Source organism: Euprymna scolopes, chromosome 18, assembly GCF_053919585.1.
Source record: "Euprymna scolopes isolate OS-2025 chromosome 18, ASM5391958v1, whole genome shotgun sequence".
NCBI lineage: Eukaryota > Metazoa > Mollusca > Cephalopoda > Sepiida > Sepiolidae > Euprymna > Euprymna scolopes.
Genome location: NC_136499.1, coordinates 106,807,038 through 106,821,586, shown reverse-complemented (window position 1 = coordinate 106,821,586; position 14,549 = coordinate 106,807,038).

Sequence of the window (14,549 nt, the reverse complement as noted above, 5' to 3'; positions counted from 1 at the left end):
CCCAGGTTAGCTCATTGCTGATCGCCTGAGGCGCCCTTACCGGGAAATGCCGAAGGGGCTGGCCAGACACTTTTTGCAAGTCAGAGTGTCCCTCCTCGGGCGGGTGGGGCGCTTACCGTTCAATCCCACTTTCCGACACTTGTGTCACAGTTCTTGCAGCGGGAGAGAACTAAAAACAATCTCCCTCTTTCGCACACAAACCACTTTCTCTCCATACACCAACCTTAACCCCAGCATCACCACCTCTTCCCCGTATCCCTAATCGTAAAAGATGCCAAGTCAGAAGTTTGTCACAAAGAAATGATAGTTTGCAATTTTAATAGAAATTAAAATAAGCGAATGTCGCCAATTTTGGAATGTTTCCCCCCCCTTTTTTTTCCTTTTTGTTTAAACTGGATACCCCATTCGACACGTGTTATAGATTATGGCAGATTAAGTTTCCATATTCTACACCAAAACACGTTCTCCCCGCCTCCGTCCGCCACTCCAATACGAAATAATATTTACCTCCTGGTTTTGCTTACGTTTTTTTCTTTTTCTTTTTTATTTATCATTTCGTTATCAGTAATTTTCTTTTCGAAAATCACCGCGACCACTTCTATAGTGATCTCATATTACTCACAGCGCTAGCTGAGGATTTATTTATTTGGTTCCCCACGTGGTTAAAGTTTGATACAAACTTAATTTTTTCGTTCACACCCAGCTCCCTAAAAGGGGAATTACGGATTGAAAATTAAGAATACACGTTATTTTAATTAACATATTAATTGAATATATATCTCAAACATATCCATCATTAGAGCAAAAGACTAAAACCAAAAATATGGTTATCACATTTATTGACAACTAGCGGGACCTGTGGAAATTCCGCAGGGGACTTGGTGTTTCTACACTTTATCGCCGAAATAGGAGACGCCATTTTATTTCACGCACCTGCTGTCCAAATCCAAGGGAGAAATCAGTATTTTAAACTATGGCCGAAGTTAGAAATAAATAATAAAAAGTTTTCCATGAAACATTTTTTTTTATTATTGAAAACAGAAAATGAAATGACATATTCATAATTGTTTAAACTGGGCGAGCGAGCGCCATTTGAAAACCAAACATTTATTGCATAAAAATTTATCAAAATATGATTGTAAAAACATTTATTGAAAATTTTAATAAAACAATTTTGTAATGAAAGCAACATTGATTTTTATAAATTAGTTTTTTTTTTCGAACAAATAAATAATTTTAAACATTAAATAAAATAATAAATGTTCATTTTAGGTCACTTTATTCTTTCTGGAAGCAATCGTTCTCCAGTTTAATTTTTTTGTTATTTATTTCATGCTTCGGCCATACTTTAAAATAATAATTTCTCCCTTACATTTAAACTGCAGGTGCGTGAAATAAAATGGTGTTTCCAGTTTCGGCGATAAAGTGTAGAAGTACCAGGGACTTATTCATATATAATATTGATGTTGGCATTCTGTAGATGTTCAGTGTAAATGAAGACGCTAGCTATTGTAGCTTTTTGTTAAAATTGCAAAAGTATTTATCTAAGTTAGCATGAACGCCCAGTAAAGCCCGGTCGTAAAATACGCTTAAATATGACATTTTAATTCTTACAGATTTCGTATATATTATTATAGAGTTAATGCTCTATCGATTTTTATATGTTATAAAGTTGCGATTTCAAAAATAAAATAAAATGACTTGACTTAGGTGTCTTGAATCGAAACCGAAATAAAAACTTATGAAAAATAAAAAAATAATATATATATATATATATATATATATATATATATATATATATATATATATATATATATATATATATATATAACTTGAGTTCCTTCAGCCATAATCGAAACCGAAACCAAAACTTATGAAGAATTTTGGTAAAATTATTTATTAAAAAAAAGATGACTTAAGTACCATCAGCTGTAATCGAAACCGAAACCAAAACTTCAGTAGAATTCTTGGTAAAATTATTTCTGACAAGAAATGGAAGTACATAACAATTAAACGGCCCGGATGTAAGCGTGACAATGAAAAGAGCACACTCGCTATCGTATTAATATATAGATTATGAAAGAAAAGCAACTTAAATTATACAAAATGATCTATCTATCTATCTATCTATCTGTCTGTCTGTCTATTATATAAATAGAATTTTGTGTGTGTGTGTGTGTGTGTGAGAGAGAGAGAGAGATAGAGAGAGAGAGAGAGAGAGAGAGAGAGAGAGAGAGAGAGAGAGAGAGAGAGTTCTTTATGGACTCTGAAACGGCTGCGCCGATTTTTATGAAATTTCACACAAATGTACTTTATGTATTTGGCAATGTTCTTACATAGATTTTGTATCGGAATTTCTCTGATAAGTACCAATAATGGAAAAAATCCGATGAAAGTAGACCAAAGTTAACACATTATACAGCCAAACATTACAAGTGCATTTGAGGAGTTTTATTACCACACAACCCGAAAGGCCCGACATATATAAAAAAAAAAAGGTTCTTTTATATGACAGGGGCGCATTCGAAATGAATGTTTCCGTTTAAAACACAATTGCAAAGGGAAGACTTGATTCCAAATATATCTCATATGTTATAACTCCTCTCTTTGGTTTTCATACATAAAGTAAATTTCACAGTGTATAACGATTATTTGATACTGGAGATATTCATAATCGTGCCCTATTTCCAAAAGAGGAGGGATATAACATGATATCATAGCAGCTAGTTTTAGTCTTCCCTCTATCAAGGCCGGAGTTTTTAGGCAAATATATCTGACTAGAGAATCAAAACTAGAATCAGACGATCAGGCCTTTATGTGCTTTCGACTTAACCTGAAACATAGCGTTAGCTACATTTTCGGTATTATTATACAAACACCGTGACAGCGTTAGGGTTAGGGTTAGGGTTAGGGTTAGGGTTTAGGGTTAGGGTTAGGGTTAGGGTTAGGGTTTAGGGTTAGGGTTAGGGTTAGGGTTAGGGTTAGGGTTAATTCGCTGTCACGGTGTTTGTATAAATTTACCACATTTTCTCTACCACTCTTCCTCGACCCAGGACTGCACCTTAATCAACCAAGTCTTTGACAGTATAGATACAATGCTCTCCCTTGATACTAGTATGCACGTACATGTACTTCGTGACTTTAATGTTCACAACAGTAATTGGCTTGGTTTCTCTACTTACAAAGACGCAGCTGGTAGCACAACACATAGCTTCTCTATATTTCATTCTCTATTACAAACAGTTACGTTTCCGACACGTTTTCCAGATCAGCAAGATCAACATACCTCACTTCTACATCTATTTCTGACCACAGTTCCTGCTGACTGTGTAACGAATGCCCGTAGCTCACTCGGGAATGCTGATCATGCTGTGATAATGGTAGAAATCGCCCTAAATTCTCAACCCAAAGCTGAAGAGCCATTGCTCAAAATGACAAGGTGTTATGGCTGACAGGGAAGCCATCAGGAATCTCAACAGAGATGCCCCATTGGGAAATATCTTTTCTCTTCCTGCAGAACAGTGCGCAAATGAGACCATAGAATGGTCCAAAGCAGCAATTGAAGCATATTTCCCACGTGGAAGTTCTATAGCGAACTCCACTCTTCCTAGTGGCTTACTTCTACTTGTGCAGCTGCCATTGCTCAAAAGCAGCAAGCATACCGCAGATTTATCCGACATAAATCAAGTACAAACAAACAAAAGTTTATAGAAGCGAGAAGTAATTGTACCGATTTACTATGCCTCCCCACGGGACAGAGTTAGACACCAGGGTCGTTTTTTAACGTGGAGAAAAAGTACAAAAATAAAAATTGTCTCAGTCGTGAAGGATTTCTCCTCCACCGAAAGAGAACAAGAAATGGAAGTGCAGCATCTGAAGAACAGATGGTATTTATTTGCTCCCCCACCGAGCAAATTAGGCACAAGGCCGATTTTTAATGTGAGGAATGAAGGGAGGGGGAAGGGAAAAAGGGGACCAGCTCCCGAGAGGTGGGAAATGGGAGCTGGTTAATGGTCAGGCATGTGGGGTTGCCCCCACATGTGGTCTTTGCTAGTCATAGGTAGTCATAGCTAGTCATAGCTTGCAGTATCTGCCGGAACAGATACTACACTTTACGAAAGAGAACAAAAAATGGAAGTGCAGCATCTGAAGAACAGATGGTATTTATTTGCTCCCCCACCGAGCAAATTAGGCACAAGGCCGATTTTTAATGTGAGGAGTGAAGGGAGGGGGAAGGGAAAAAGGGGACCAGCTCCCGACAGGTGGGAAATGGGAGCTGGTTAATGGTCAGGCATGTGGGGTTGCCCCCACATCTGGTCTTTGCTAGTCATAACTAGTCATAGCTTGCAGCATCTGCCGGAACAGATGGTATTTATTTGCTCCCCCACCGAGCAAATTAGGCACAAGGCCGATTTTTAATGTGAGGAGTGAAGGGAGGGGGAAGGGAAAAAGGGGACCAGCTCCCGAGAGGTGGGAAATGGGAGCTGGTTAATGGTCAGGCATGTGGGGTTGCCCCCACATCTGGTCTTTGCTAGTCATAGCTAGTCATAGCCTGCAGCATCTGCCGGAACAGATGGTATTTATTTGCTCCCCCACTGAGCAAATTAGGCACAAGGCCGTTTTTAATGTGAGGTAAAAACCAGCTCCCCTAAAAGTAGGCAAAAAGGGGGCACTCTGGTTACCAAAAATAATAATTGTCCCAGTATAGAGGGTTTCCCCTCCATTGACTGGTACAAATTATCTTAAGTGCAGCATCTGCCGGAACAGATGGTATTTATTTGCTCCCCCACCGAGCAAATTAGGCACAAGGCCAATTTTTAATGTGAGGAGTGAAGGGAGGGGGAAGGGAAAAAGGGGGCCAGCTCCCGAGAGGTGGGAAATGGTAGCTGGTTAAAGGTCAGGCATGTGGGGTTGCCCCCACATCTGGTCTTTGCTAGTCATAGCTAGTCATAGCTTGCAGTATCTGCCGGAACAGATGGTGTTTATTTGCTCCCCCACTGAGCAAATTAGGCACAAGGCCGTTTTTAATGTGAGGTAAAAACCAGCTCCCCTAAAAGTAGGCAAAAAGGGGTCACTCTGGTTACCAAAAATAATAATTGTCCCAGTATAGAGGGTTTCCCCTCCATTGACTGGTACAAATTATCTTAAGTGCGGCATCTGCCGGAACAGATGGTATTTATTTGCTCCCCCACTGAGCAAATTAGGCACAAGGCCGTTTTTAATGTGAGGTAAAAACCAGCTCCCCTAAAAGTAGGCAAAAAGGGGGCACTCTGGTTACCAAAAATAATAATTGTCCCGGTATAGAGGGTTTCCCCTCCATTGACTGGTACAAATTATCTTAAGTGCAGTATCTGCCGGAACAGATGGTATTTATTTGCTCCCCCACCACGCAAATTAGGCACAAGGCCGATTTTTAATGTGAGGAGTGAAGGGAGGGGGAAGGGAAAATGGGGACCAGCTCCCGAGAGGTGGGAAATGGGAGCTGGTTAAAGGTCAGACATGTGGGGTTTTTATTTAAATGCTGCCCACATCAGCATTATGTGGCACAAGGCCGGAAAGTGGGAACCCCGCAGGCTCCCCTAAAGGAGGGGCACTCCTGCAATTTTAAAAATTGCCTGAGTAACCCCGTCGGCATTCCCCGGTCGGGGCGCCTCAGGCAGCAAGCAATAAACTTGCCCCACCGGAAAGCCCGGTGGCAAGGCCTGGGAGGGTGGACCTCCTAGGTATTACCCAGGCGGTTCCCAGTATAGAGGGTTTCCCCTCCATTGACTGGTACAAATTATCTTAAGTGCAGTATCTGCCGGAACAGATGGTGTTTATTTGCTCCCCCACTGAGCAAATTAGGCACAAGGCCGTTTTTAATGTGAGGTAAAAACCAGCTCCCCTAAAAGGGGTCACTCTGGTTACCAAAAATAATAATTGTCCCAGTATAGAGGGTTTCCCCTCCATTGACTGGTACAAATTATCTTAAGTGCAGTATCTGCCGGAACAGATGGTATTTATTTGCTCCCCCACCGAGCAAATTAGGCACAAGGCCGATTTTTAATGTGAGGAGTTAAGGGGAAATGGGGACCAACTCCCCGGGGAGTAAGGGAGTTGGATAGTGACAATTGGTATGAAGGGTTGCCCCTACATTGACCAAGGTCTTATATGTGGGGTCGCCCCCACATATGGTCTTTGCTTGCAGTATCTGTCGGAACAGATACTACACTTTGATCTTGTCCCGAAGGCCAAGTAGCTAGAAGTAATTGTAAGAAAGATTGTAAGTAATTGTAAAAAAGAAATAGTGACAGCTAAAAGAGAATACACCGAAACTATCAGAAAATGCATTGAAGCACAGAAATTAGGAACCCGTGATTTTTGGAAAATCTACAATAGTGTTGTAAATGATGAGGTTGAATAGAACGCCAAAAATATATTTACATATATTTGTTAAAGTAGATGAATCTATATATTTTCTTCCAGTAGAAAGAGAAGACACAGGGAGAATTAAAAAAAGGAACACAAAAAAGTAACATATATTTTGTTCAAGTAGATGAATCTCTATATTTTGTTAAAGTAGAAAAAGAAGACGTCGGGAGAATTGAAATAGAAACGTAAATAAGTAACATATTTTGTTCAAATAGATTAATCTATTTATTTTGTTCAAGTAGAAAAAAAAGATGTAGGGAGAATTAAAATAGAAACGCAAAAAAATGTTACATATATTTTGTTCACGTTGATGAATCTATATATTTTGTTTGAGTAGAAAAAGAAGACGTTGGGAGAATTAAAATAGAAACGTAAAAATGTAACATATTATGTACAGTTGTGTAATCTATATATTTTGTTCAAGTTGAAAAAAAAAAGACGCAGTGATAATTAGAAAAGGAACACAAACATATATATCGTTCAAGTAGATGAATCTATATATTTTCTTCAAATAGAAAGAGAAGACGCAGGGAGAATTAAAAAAGGAACGCAAAAAAGTAACACATATTTTGTTCAAGTAGATGAATCTACATATTTTATTAAAGTAGAAAAAGAAGATTTTGTGAGAATTAAAATAGAAACGCAAAAAAGAGTTTCATATATTTTGTTACAAGTAGAAAAAGAGGACGTAGGGAGAATTAAAATAGAAACGCAAAAAATGTAGCGTATATTTTGTACAAGTCCATTAATCTCTATATTTTGTTCAAGTAGAAAAAGAAGACGTAGGGAGAATTTAAATAGAAACGCAAAAAATTTTTTTACATATATTTGTTAAAATAGATGAATTTATATGTTTTGTTCAAGTAGAAAAAGAAGACGTGGGGAGAATTAAAAAAGAAACGCTAAAAATAACATATATTTTGTTCAAGTAGAAAAAGAAGACGTAGGGAGAATTAAAATACAAACGCAAAGAAAAGGAACATATATTTTTTTCAAGTAGAGAAAGAAGACGCAGGGAGAATTTAAAAAGGAACACAAAAAAAGTTACATATATTTTGTTCAAGCAGATGAATCTCTATATTTTGTTCAAAGAAGACGTAGGGAGAATTAAAATAGAAACGCAAAGAAAAGAGGAACATATATTTTGTTCAAGGAAACGATAAAAATATGACAAAAGATATAACAAAGATTGGGATAAAGAGAAGAGGGGAAGTGGAAATATCAATGTGGGAGAAAAGGTAATGAGAAGAATAACAATGAATTTGCTACAAAAAAATGAATTCCCTGACTTTCGCCTGACTTTCACGAAAAACATTCATCTAGTTGAAACCACTATCAATTATTCCCCCCACTCTTTATCTGTGCCTAAACCTAAACGTAAATTCCATGAACAAAGGTTTTTTCATAGAACTGCACGTCTGTGGAACTCTGTTCCGTTTTCCTGATTTCCAACTGATCACAATATGGTCGTCTTCAAGTTCAACATAAACAAGTTCTTGATGAGCAACCCCCTTAAGTAATCCAATTTACCAAAATTTCCACTACTAACGATTACGATAGTTTTCCATTGACTCACTCATTAACCCTTATCCTCGAGTGGTCCCTACTTAAGTGGTGACTCCTTTGTGAAAAATAAAAACAAGAAAAGAAAAAAAAAATTAAGAATAACTAATTAAGGGAGTAAAAGAAGACAAACGAGAAACAATGAATACCAATGAATTTAATACAGAAAGGGACAAATTTGGGATTAACGAAGGAGGAATCAGTAATGTAAAATATAACGGATTAAAATGGGAAATAACAGAGGGAAGAATTAAAAATGAAGAACAGACGGGATAATAATGCTATGAAACTAAATAGTATGAATAACTGCTATAAATTTCTTATAATAACTTTCTTATTAAAGTGATTGTTGTGACTATGGATTATCTCCCTTGATAACCCCAGACTAAAAGCTGTGCATTTCTGCTTGTCGACCGACATGTAGTCAAATTCCTGTACTCGTACTGAACTGGTGGCTGAGGTGTGGTGTATGCTCAGATGCCGCACATGAATTAGTTGTCCTTAGCCAATGGAGGGGGAAACCCTTCTATACTAAAGCAATTTCATTTTTGCAAACTGCCAGAGTGCCCCTTGATTTTTACGTTCTAAATTGCTTGATTCTACGGTGGGAGAACGAAAATTTTATTTTAATCGCTTTTGAATGTAAATTGTATTTTTCTTGAGATGACACACAAAAAAAAAAAAAAAAAAACAAAACAGATGATCATTAGTAAAATTTTATAATTACATTTTTGTATTATCAGAATGTAACGACATTAGAGAATAATGAATAATAATGAATTTAATGCCGAAACGAAAGTGTAACAAAGGGGGAGGGGGCAGAACAAAAAGAAACAATGTAAACTAGAACGGTTTAAAAATGGAAATAACTGAAAGGATATTAAAAATGAGGAACAGAAGAAATGATAATGAATTGAAGACAGAAAAGAAAGTAGGAAGAATAAAGGGAGAAAGGATAAAAAGAAATGAGAGTAAGAATAACAGATTGGAATAGAGAAAGGCAGGAAAAATGTAAATAACAAAAAGAGGAAGAGAGAGAGAGAGAGAGAAAGAAAAGAGAGAGAGAGAGAGAGAGAGAGAGAGAGAGAGAGAGAGAGAGAGAGAGAGAGAGAGAGAGAGAGGATAGAAGGAATAATAACGCTTTGACAATGGAATAAAAAGTAGAAAATACAAAAGGGGTGAAGGGAATGGAAGGATGAAAGGAATAACAATAAAAGGAATAACAGTAAATGGAATAACAATAAGTGGAATACAAAAAGAAAGGAAAATAATACAATAGGAAAGGGGAAGGCGAAATAGAATAACAATGAATAGAACAAAGAAAAGAAGGAAAAATAAATGGAATAAAGAAAGGAAGGAAATTAGGAATAACAAAAGAGAGTGGAAGGACATAAGGGATAACAATAAATGGAATACAAAAAAGAAAGAAAAGCAAGAATAATAAAATAGGAAAGAAAAATGAGAGACAAAAAAGAATAACAAAGCAAAGAAGGAATAAAAATTACAATTAAAGAAAGGAAGGAAATTATGAATAACAAAGTGAAGTAGGGAGAAAGGAAGGGCAGTAAGAATAACAATGATTAAAATACAGAAAGGAAAGAAAACAGAAAACAGAAAAAGAATGAAAGAAATGATTACAAAAAGAAAAGAAAGGAAGAATAACCAAGGGAGTAAAAGTGGGAAAACGAAAAAGAAAGAATAACAACGAATTTAATAGAGAAAGGCAGAAATTTGGGAATAACAAGGATGGGGGAAGAAACAATGAAAAATAGAACGGATTAAAAGTGGGAATAGCAAAGAGGGGAATTAAAAATGAAGAACAGAAATAATAATAATAATAATAATAATAATAATAATAATAATAATAATAATAATAATAATTTATATCTCTACGGGTTATGTGGCAAATTACAGCTCTGAACTAATCGTGGTTTCTGTTTTACAGGTGTTTGAACAGAGTCAGGTGTGAAATGGAGCCTGTTGAATGTCGAGCAGTGATCCAGTTTTTGTATTTGAAAGGACGCACACCACAGGAGACTTTTGATGAAATGAAAGAAACTTATGGTGATAATGCCCCATCATATGACCTTGTAAAACGCTAGCATCGTGAATTCAAACATAGCCAGAAGTCTGTGGAAACAGCTCCCAGACCTGGTCGCCTCCCTTCTGCCATTGATGAGGCATCTGTCCGTCAAGTTGAGGCTGCCATTTTGGAAGATCGGCGCATTACTATTCGCCAAATAGCCCACGATGTCAAGATTAGTACAGGGTCTGTGGAAACTATCATTCATGACCATTTGCATATGCATAAGGTGTTTGTCAGATGGATTCCCAGGTTGCTCACACCATTCCAAAAGCGAGAACACGTCGAGTGCTCGAGGATGAATTTGGAGATGTGCCAAGAAGATGAGTAAAAGTTTTTCAAAAGACTGATTACACAGGATGAAACCTGGGTCCATCACTATGATCCAGAGACCAGTCAATGCAGTGGAAGACTTGGACTCACCACCTCCAAAGAAGGCAAGGGTGCAGCCCTCTGCTGGCAAGGCCATGCTCACAGTCTTCTGGGAACAGGACGGAGTAGTGATGAGAGATTTCCTGGCAAAGGGTACCACAATTACAGGAGTCTATTATGCTTCACTTTTGAGGAAATTAAAGGAAGCTATCAAAATCAAGAGGCGGGGAAAGATCAGCAAAGGTACCATCCTCCTGCAGGACAACACTCCGGTCCACAACTCGCATGTCGCCAGATCAGAAACACGGACGTGTGGTTATAAAATCCTTCCTCATCCTCCCTACTCTCCTGACCTTGCACCCTCTGATTTTCACCTCTTCCCAGCCATGAAGTTGTTTTAGAAAGGAAAGCGTTTCCCAGATGATGGAGCCTTGATTTCTGAAGTCACGTCGTGGTTGGAGGACTAACCTGGGGTATTCTACAAAGACGGTCTCCAGAGCTGCATCAAATGATGGGAGAAATGCATAACTATGTGTGGTTCCTATGCAGAAAAGGACTAATAACTGTGCCAAGTTTCGTTGCTCTACTGCTATGGGAAGTGGGTCAGGGGCATTACTTATTGCACACCCCTCGTACAGAAAGAAGAACAATGAATGTGGAACAAAAAAGAGAGAGGGAGAGAGAGAGGGGGGATGGATAATAACAAAGGAAGGAAAGGATGAATGCAAAAGAGAGATACCTAGAAAAGAATAACAGTGAAAATAATAAAAGGTACTTCTCTACACTATTGCGACGAAATTTCAGAAATCGTAATACTGAATTTCACATGAAAACAATGGTATCTACTTATTCCTCGTATTTTAAAAATTATTATATCCAAAAATTACGAAAATCGATAAGGTATAAAATTATTTATTAATGAAAATAAAAAAAATAGAATTTGATGGAAACGATCGTAAGACACGTGAGAGTTCAAAAAGGGGGTAATTTTTCGTTTCGATTCAAACAAGATGGCGGCAATTTTTCACCTGCTAACACGATTAAAGTTTTTCTTTTAATAATTCAGTAATATTCAAGTAATTCAGGCTGCATAATTTAGAAGCTAACATTGTAACTTATTAGAATTGACAAAAAAAAATCAGTTAAAACAATTGTTTTTTTTTAATCTGAAAACGCCATGTATCGACTACAAAATCTCGTTCCAATAGTGTAGAAGCGTATAACAAAGAAAGGAAGATAGAAAGGAAGCAACGCAGTAATAACAAATGAAAGGAAGAAAGTACAGTAAAGAATAGAACGCAGAAAGGAAGGAAAATAGAAATAACAAAGGAATGAAAGGCTAAAGGAACGAAAGAATGACATAGAATCAAATACGAAATGAAAGATAAAATGTTTAAAATAAAGAGAAGACAGTGAAGAAAGAAAATGAAATACAAAATGAATGAAAAAAAAAAAGGAAGCTTGAAAGAGGAAAGAAAGAAAGGAAGATAAACGGAGACATGGATGTGGTGACAACATGAATAAAAATGCAAACGAGAGAGAGAGAGATAAAGAGAGAGAGAGAGAGAGAGAGAGAGAGAGAAAGAGAGAGAGAATGTGTGTGTGTGAGAGAGAGACAGAGACAGTGAGTGAGGGAGGGAGAGAGAGAGAGAGAGAGCGAGAGAGATGGGGGAGAATAAGAGTGGGAAACTTATGACTGAAAAAATAAGCACGAATACGAAAAAAAAAAAGTACGAAAAAAGATAAAATAATAATAAAAAGAAAAACTAGCTGAATTTCGCAACGTCAGGTTCCGTAACAACTGTTAGAACAAGCATTCCATCAAGAAAACGATCATACGTCCGTATACATCCGATCTTCGTCCATTAGGGTGGGGCATGTCTCTTTCTCCATCGTTTTCTTTTTTTTTGTCTCGACTGTGCGGGGATTGATTGGCGGCTGAAGGGACGGCACACGAGTGGCGTGTGCCCATACCTAATGGTGACCACATGTTGGGGACAAAACAAAAAAGCCGGACGTCAGCGATAACGAGCCGATTAGAAAGACGACCCTCGGGAATTACCACACTTATTTCGCGTTCGCGTGGCGCTATGCGAAGAATGTGGAAGCACGACACTGAAATAAATCACAACAGGACAAAACCCCAACCCTAACCCTAGCCCCGGCATAAGAAACCACCACCAAACCCAAACAGGCATATATAATATATCACATGTGTTTATGTGCGTATCAAAGTCTCTCTCTCTCTCTCTCTCTCTCTCTCTCTCTCTCTCTCTCTCTCTGTATATATATATGTGTGTATGTGTGTGTGTGTGTATATATATATATATACATTATTATTATTATTATTATTATTTTATTATTATTATTATTATTATTATTATTATTATTATTATTATTATTATTATTATTATTATTATTATTATTATTATTATTTCAGCGATTATTTCCTAAAAATGTAAGTAAACTCCCTCATTTTCTAACCCCACCCCAATGTCGCATGGCAGGCGTCACGTATATCATTTTTTTCTAAAAAAAAAAAAAAAAAAAATCACCCGTAGTTGACGACAGGTCGCCCAATATTTGCGATATGTTTTTCTTTTCTTTCATAGTTCTGCCGTTTCATTTGTTTATTTATTTATTTTTTGCAATGTGTTATTTATCTAATCGTTTCTTTTCCTTTCTTTCTTTATTTCATTTCGGTAATGTACTAGTTGTTCTCGTCCGGCGTTGCTCGGGATTTCTTTTTTACTTTAATTATTATTATTATTATTATTATTATTATTATTATTATTATTATTATTATTATTATTATTATTATTGTTGTTGTTGTTGTTGTTGTTGTTGTTTTTACCAAATTATTATATATTTTTTAAATTGGATTAAAAAATAAATCATTATTTACGATGTCCTTTGGTCGTTAAATTATTAATTGAATATAATTGCTTTTCTTATGCTGATAATAACACTTTTGTGGAATTCGCCAAGCATCGAGCATTCTGCCATCCACTGTAAATGGAAATTAATGGGAAATATAAATTCAAACGCGGTCTCCAGTCAGCTGTTTAGGGAGATGACATCCAGCGCCTTATATTTTCAAATGGACACCTTTCATGTACTGGCCAGACTCAACATTGCTCAACTTCAGTGATCCAGCGGTAACTGGTACGACAACGTGATTATGTTGTATAATCTATTAACCGTCATCTGCCAAGTACTAAAAACTAAGGGATACCCTTTACCAACTATTAGAAACCTCGGCAAATCCTGAAAACGGACGCAGCACATTCTCTCCAACACTTGCTTCCTGAGCTGCCAAACTTTAACGACAGGATCACCACAGTTATCTTCAGGGTCTAGCTATACAAATGGGCCAAACAATAACTAACAACACGCAACACACATCACAACAATAAACATTGCACTTTACCCAACTGCCACATGAACACCAATAATTTATGTCACCGCACGACCATTGGATATATCGCATACAATGCACCACATACAATAAATCTTACATCGGTAACATAGTGAAGCTCCTGAACATTAAGGTCAAGGAACAACTACAAACACGTAACTCTTCATTTCACAAGCACACCCACGTTTACAACAACACTGACAAGATTATTAAAGTGGATATACTAACTAACGAAAGAAATGTTGGTAATCTTCGGATCAAGGAATCCAATTTGATTGCTAAATTGCACCCTGAAATAAATCGCCGACGCTAATTAGGGTCCACATTGCTAGTTTAATACACACAACTACGTAACATCAGAAAAATAAATAAATAAATAAACTAAAATAAATTAATAACTAATAAATAAATAAATTATATTACAAAAAAATTACTTAAAGCAATTTAATTAATAGCATCGAAATGACAAATAGTCGAACATTAAATAAAACTTAAAAAATATAGAAGCAGAATACAAACAAATAATATATAACTAGTTCGAATATGGGATGAAATCAATATGAAAAACACATCTACAAGAGTAATAAATAAACAAAAACTAAGATAAATAAATAGATAAAATTAATAAATAAATGTTTAGATACCTTAATAAATACAAATACAAATAAAGTTTATCGTGCACAGAAGTGAATAAATAAATAA